Below are 6,960 nucleotides of genomic sequence, written 5' to 3' on the forward strand. Positions count from 1 at the left end.
GCTATTCTGTTGATATTAATGGATTTATCAGAACCTTTCAACATAGTTACTGACTCTCAGTATGCTGAAAGAGTGGTATTACATATTGACTACAGAATTTATCCATGATGAATCAGAATTACCTTCACTACTTATTCATTTACAATACATATTCAGATATAGGAAGCATCCCTTATGTATAGCTCATATGTGGTGGTATTGTGTTCCCCAAAATATTGTGTACCTTAATAAATTTATCTAGCGTCAGAGAACAGAAAAGCCACTAGTTAGGCAGTGATAGCACATGCCTTTAATCCTAGCATTCCAGAGCAGAAATCCATCTAAGATCTCTGTGAGTTCAAGGCCACATTGGAAACAGCCAGGCATGGTGACTCACGCCTTTAATCCCAGAAAGCAAGCCTTTAATCCTAGGGAGTGATGGTAGAAAGCAGGAAGGTATATAAGGCGTGAGGACCAGAAACTAGAAGCATTTGGCTGGTTAAGCATGTGGCTGGTTAAGCTTCAGGCTTTCAAGCAGCAGTTCAGCTGAGACCCATTCCGGATGAGGACTCAGAGGCCTCCAGTCTGAGGAGACAAGACCAGCTGAGGATCCGGTGAGGTAAGATAGCTGTGGCTTGTTCTGTTTCTCTGACCTTCCAGTATTCACCCCAATAACTGGCCTCGGGTTTGATTTTATCAATAAGAACTTTTAAGAATCCTTCTACACTCATATCCAATCCCATATGTGTCTGCCAGGCCCTCTAGCACAAGGTAATTTTGAGATTGATAAACTATTGATAGGGAATGTGCTTAAGGCCTCAGAATTTCATAAAAACCATCATGTCAATAGTAAAGGTTTAAAAAAGGATTTTTCCATAACCTGGCAACAAGCCAAAGAAATTATAAGATAATGTCCTACTTGTTCTTTTTAACAATCAGACTCTGCTACCAGCAGGATGTAACCCAAAGGGTACTCAGAGGAATGAAATCTGGAAGATGGATGTGTTTCAGTTGCAGAATTTGTAAAACTGAAATATGTAAACCACAATATTGATACTTACTCAGGATTTCTGAAAAGGCTGATTTGGTAATCACATATTTGCTAGAACTTATGGCCATCATGGGTATACCTGCACAAATTAAAACTGACAATGCTCCAGAACACCTCTCTGGTAAATTGAAACAATTTTTTGCTTATTACAATATAAAGCATATTATAGGTATACCACATAATCCTACAGGCCAAGAAGTCATAGGAAGATCAAACCTAACTCAAAATGATATGCTAAATAAACAGAAAGGGGTAACAACCCCCCCAGAAATAGATTACATAATGCTCTATTAACTTTAATTTTTGTCAAAGCTAATGAGAAAGACACAACAGCTGTGGAGAGACATAGAGAGATAATAGAAAAAAACTACAGAATTAAATCAGCCCATATACTTTAAGGATGTGCTGACCTCAGAATGGAAACCAGGATATGTGTTACGTTGGGGATGAAGTTTTGCTTTCGTTTCTACTGGAGAAGAAGAGCTATGGATACTATCAAAATTGATAGAGGTTTGATTTGAACAAGAGAGACCTCTTAATGAGAAGAGGTGATAGTTTATCAATCAACATGACCATCCAATTTAAACTAACTTATACCACTAACAAATGCTTATCATTCAACCAGGTATAACTTGCCAAAAGGAAACCTCCCCAAAGTTAGGCTTGGGGAAAAGTTTTTGTTTCTGTCCTTCAGGAATCTGAAGAACACTTGACAAATGAGACATCTGAAAAAAAGGACAAATCATCCTGAAAAAAAAATGTCTCAAGAATAAAAAAGTAAATTGGCCTATTGGTATATCACATATATAATTTTGTAAGTCTTCATAAATGTTTGTTTCTGCTCTTCTCTACAGATACTTAACACAAATGATCTTTATGTAGTCTGAGTTCAATTAAAAATTAAAGCTGGCTTTGGAGTTAGAGAATGGTTCTCTCCTTCTCTAAACCCAAGCAGTTTTGTTAAAAGGAAAATGCAAAATCTCTCTATCATGTCAGAAGGTCCATCTGATATGGGACAGAAGTAAACCAAAATTAAAGGTCGATTTTATTGTCACTAATTTCTCAATTCTTTGGTTCTATTTTGATTCTTTAAACTTTCCTTAAGGTATGAATATATCAAAATTTATAATATATATATTAAACTTTTGTGATGGTATTATTGGTCATATAGAGTACTAACTAATTCTAGAAAAAATTGGCTTCATTTAGCTGCCTATATTTTTTGTGTTGGAGTCTCTATCAGGTTTCTGCAGGGAATCATGACCAGGCCTAACAGTGAATTTGAAGTCTCCAGAAAGATGATAGGGCCCATAATGAAGATTCCGTGTAGACAATGGTAATACCACTAAGCTGACAAATATCACCCAAAGATCAGTTTTGGACTACAAACTGCTCAGGACAATTTCAAGATGGCTAGCTGAGATGATGCCATCTGATAGATTATTGGTGCAAGGACTTGAGATAAGCCCTGAACTTTTTTTTAAAGATGGGGTCTCTGTGTAGATTTCAAGCCTGTCCTGGAACTCACTCTATAGGCCAGGCTGGCCTTGAACTCACAGAGATCCACCTACCTCTGCCTCCCAAGTGCTGCAATTAAAGGCATGCACCACCACCACACAGCAAGCCCTGAACTTTTTGCGTTATGCAGACCCTGGACAACAAATGATACAGCTACCTCTTCCAGGAATTGACTATTAACCCATATTTTTTCTTTATAGGATCCCCTAAAGATGCCTTTGCCCACAAACAGCAGGAAGCAATTTTAAGAGCACAAGGCCCATATTCCCAAGAGGTAGGGTGGGTAGATTTTGGTCTTTCAATGGGTTTTGGATAATTGTCATTGTTTAGGATGATGGTTACAAGTTATTTTTGTTAATTGTCAGGAAAGAGGCTAAACAAAGGAGATTAGATTTAAGGTTCTTGTTTGATAAGAGGTAGATAATTAAATCTACTCTGAAAAAAAAAGGGTATAGAAATGATAGAATAAAAGGCAGAGTATGGAATCTACTCTGAAAAAAAATGAGAGGATATAGATATGATATAGATTAAAAGGTAGATTATTGAATCTACTTTTAAAAGACAACTGCTAGTTTTAAATATTTTACATTGGATTGGATTTTTATATATTGTATACAAGTTATATATATTAATACAAATTTGAGATTGATTTTGTTAGAAAATGCTGTATATATATTGCTAATCTTCTTCAGGACATTGTACCCATACAGTCCATTTAACAATGTAATATAATTTGCTAATCCTTGAAAGTTATTATTACCAACTAATTAGGATGTAAAGAAATGAAAGTTAGTAGTTAGACATTACAATCAGCCTTGTAGTCATATTAGGTATGTTTTTAAGGTCAAGCAGAGATATATTTTAGATAGACAGGTCATCTTCAAACCCTTCAGAGATCAATAGAATATGACATTTAAGATGATTTAATAACATAATTTTTTTCCTTTTTTTATGACTATGACTCATGTCTGCTCTTGGCAGCACCAATCTATTATAGAGAAGATATGGGCATTGAAGAAACTCCATATGGAGTTAACTTTCATTGTGGCAAATGTTAGCCACTAGGCAAGAAATGCCCCTACATCAACTGCTTTGACAGTATGCTATAAATGGACAAGCAGGACAAAAAACAAAGGACTACTGATCCTTGCCATGTCAAGTGTGGTTGCAGCTTTGGCAACAGGTGTCCTCTGAGGCCAGGACAATATGGCACCATCACTGAAGGGGCTTTGCAATCTGAAATAGATAATGTCTCTTTCCTTCGAGGGCAGCTGAATAGGCAGTGGACTGATGGTTCCTGGTGTGCAGTGAACAGTAGCTGGAACAGCTATTCTTGGATGAGCAACTTGGCTGATGGAGTCTGGCCTCTCAGTGGTAGGCTGGCATTTAAGAAAGAAGATGAAGCTACCCATAGGATGAAAAGAATGGGAAGTCAAACTCCAAAAACACCAGCTAGTTCCAGAATCTAAAATCCTGAATTATAACCTGACACTGGTGGAATTCAAGTTTATCTGGTACATGGAATACTCACACTGAATGTGGGATTGAGTTTTAGGTCTTGTGTACATCCTGCTTCATAAATGAATCTCTCAGATATACTAAGCCAAAGAAGATGCCACAATGTCGCAGGGAAACCTCGGGTGACAGCCTAGGAAGCTGGCTGTTTCTGTCATATCCCACACTCCTTGGAATTTGCTTTTTTGCACTTCCTGTTTTATGAGGTAATATTATTTCCTTCTCGGTCTCTGAGGAAGTTGAAGATGAGATGGTTATAGTTATAGATGTCCTTGTTAAGAAATTCAGAAAAGAAACTTACTAAGAGGTATTAAGTGTGGAAGTTTGAAAGGCATCATAAGATAGTTTGCTGTTGGTAATAAAAGAGTGGATAGAAAGTGAATTAGGTACATATTGGACTCACCAAGATATGATAGATAATGGAATATTTTCTCTGAATTTGTCAAATGAAAATGAACAAGACACCGTTAATGTTATTGCTTGTATATATTGTATATAGTTATCGTACTTATTGTATATAGTTTTTCTTATATTAATTATAACTTTTTTACTTTTATTAGACAAAAAGGGGGAAATGTAGTGATATTTTATTTGTGCTTTAATAAATAAAGGTTGCCTGGAGATCAGAGGAAAATGCAAGCCATTATAAGTAAAGTAAGATGTCATGCAACAGTAGCAAATGCCTTTATTCCTTTCACTTGGCTGGCAGTGATCTGTCTGGATCTCTGTGATTTCAAGGCCACAATGAAAACAGAGCCAGGTGTGTTGGCTGTCTCCTTCTCCAAACCCAATCAAATTGCTGAAAGAAAAAAAATTGGAGATTCTGTCTCATATCAGAAGAGGCACCTGGTGGGGACAAAGGAAAAAAAAATCTAGGGACCATTGTTGTTGAGATTCTATTTCTCTCCATGCTTAGTCTTGATGCCTCAGAATCCTTCCTCACATGTCATGTCTACTTCAGATTCAAACTTTCCATTTTGATATTAATAATGTTCAAGTTTTCCACAGTGAAAAATAAATCTTTCCAATTCATGAAGTCTCCAAAAGGAAGATGGGGCCCCCAACAACGATTCTACCAGTTCCATAATGATGCCCTTGAACCAAAAAGAACACCACTCAATGATCAGCTTTGTGTGTTTTTTTTTTAAATAATTTTTATTTTTATTTCATGTACATTGGTGCTGTGCCTCCATGTATGTCTGTGTGAGCATGTTAACTCCCCTGGAACTGGAGTTACAGACAGTTGTGAGCTGTCATGTGGGTGCTGGGAATCGAACCCAGATCCTCTGGAAGAGCAGCCAGTGCTCTTAACCTCTGAGCTATCTCTCCAGCCCCAATGATCAGCTTTGTAAGGCAGACTCTTAGGACAGTTCCAAGATGAGATGGTCCATCATGTTACGTTTGTAACCAGAACGTCAGATAAACTTTGCTCACTACTCTGTGACTGGCTATAATAGTTATGGCGCTCCTCTTGAGACTTAATCATTTAGCTTTCTTACAGGAACCCACAGAGATACTGTCATCCACTAGACAGCAGGAAGCAATTTTAAGAAAATAACATTCCTTCTCCCAAAAGGTTTTATTTTCTCAGGGTTATGGATAAATGTAATAGACGGGGGAAGTGAGAAACAATAATATTTAGACTCAAGATTCTCTTTTGGAAAAGAAAAAAGAAGAATAGATAGGATTGGATATTAAGGTAGTTATTATATCTACTGGTAAACTATTAGCAACCTATCAGCCTAAGATAATTAGCAATGTTATGGATTCTTGTATATTGATACAAATATAAACTATTTTTCTATTTCTATTAAAGACAACTTTTATATTGATACAAATTCAAAACAATACAACTACATAGCTTTGGGTTTTTTGTAAAAAAAGTTTTTTTTTTTTTAAATTTTGGTGTCTTCATTTTTCAAAACAAGTTCCTTTTTTTAAGGTTTAGCATACATTCTCTTTTATTCTGAGGAAGTGAGTCCTAAAGTCGGGTTCTTAAGAATGAACCTGAGCACTCCAATTGTTATCAGGTGAAGTCACCAAGCCTGACAACTTGAGTTGAGTCCCCAGAACCTACACAGTGAAAGGAGAGAGCTGTCCCTGATCTTCTCCTGCCTGCCTTGGCATGCACACGCACACGCACACGCACACACAAATGTAACAGATTTTTTCAAACTGAATATTTTAAACAAATATTTGCTTGTGCTTACTATGTGTCAAGCACTATTGAGAATGGAGTAGTAAATAAAACAGATAGAGCTGCCCCCACCCAGCTAATGTCCTAGGTTCATTGACATCAGCTTTTAGCTCCAACAGGACCCTTGTCATAGAAATATAAACCTTCAACCTCACTAAATATAATGCATACATAAGATACCATGGCTGTGATGGTTAATCTTCATTGTCAATGCGGCTAAGTTTAGAATCACCTCTGGATGTTCAGGGCCCTGCCAGAGAAGTTGAACAGAGCAGGGAGGCCACCCCATGACTTGGTGTCCTGAAGTGAAGAAAAAGAAATGAGAAAGCCAGCTGAGTGCTTGCATCATTTCTCTCTGAGCTCTGACCAACCATGTGACCCCCTCTCCTGTCACCAGCCTTTCCTGCTGTGAAGGGTTGATTGCATTTTCTCAAACCATGAACGAGATGAATCCTTCCCTCCTTAAGTGGCTTTTATGTGAAATGTCAGGACAAGTTCTTAGCCTATGTAGGTAGGATGACCTTGAATGTCTGTTCCTGTTTCTACCGACAGAATGGTGGGATAACAAGGGAGTACCATGTGCCCCGTTTAATGGACTTCACAGGTCCAGTTGAGGGTTTTGTGTATAGTAGGAAAGCATTGTCAAGTGAGGTACGTCCCAGGGAGCTAGGGACCCAGGAATGCTATGGGAAGGCTATAT

The sequence above is a fragment of the Peromyscus leucopus genome, chromosome 10 (assembly GCF_004664715.2).
Source record: "Peromyscus leucopus breed LL Stock chromosome 10, UCI_PerLeu_2.1, whole genome shotgun sequence".
In the NCBI taxonomy this organism is placed as follows: domain Eukaryota; kingdom Metazoa; phylum Chordata; class Mammalia; order Rodentia; family Cricetidae; genus Peromyscus; species Peromyscus leucopus.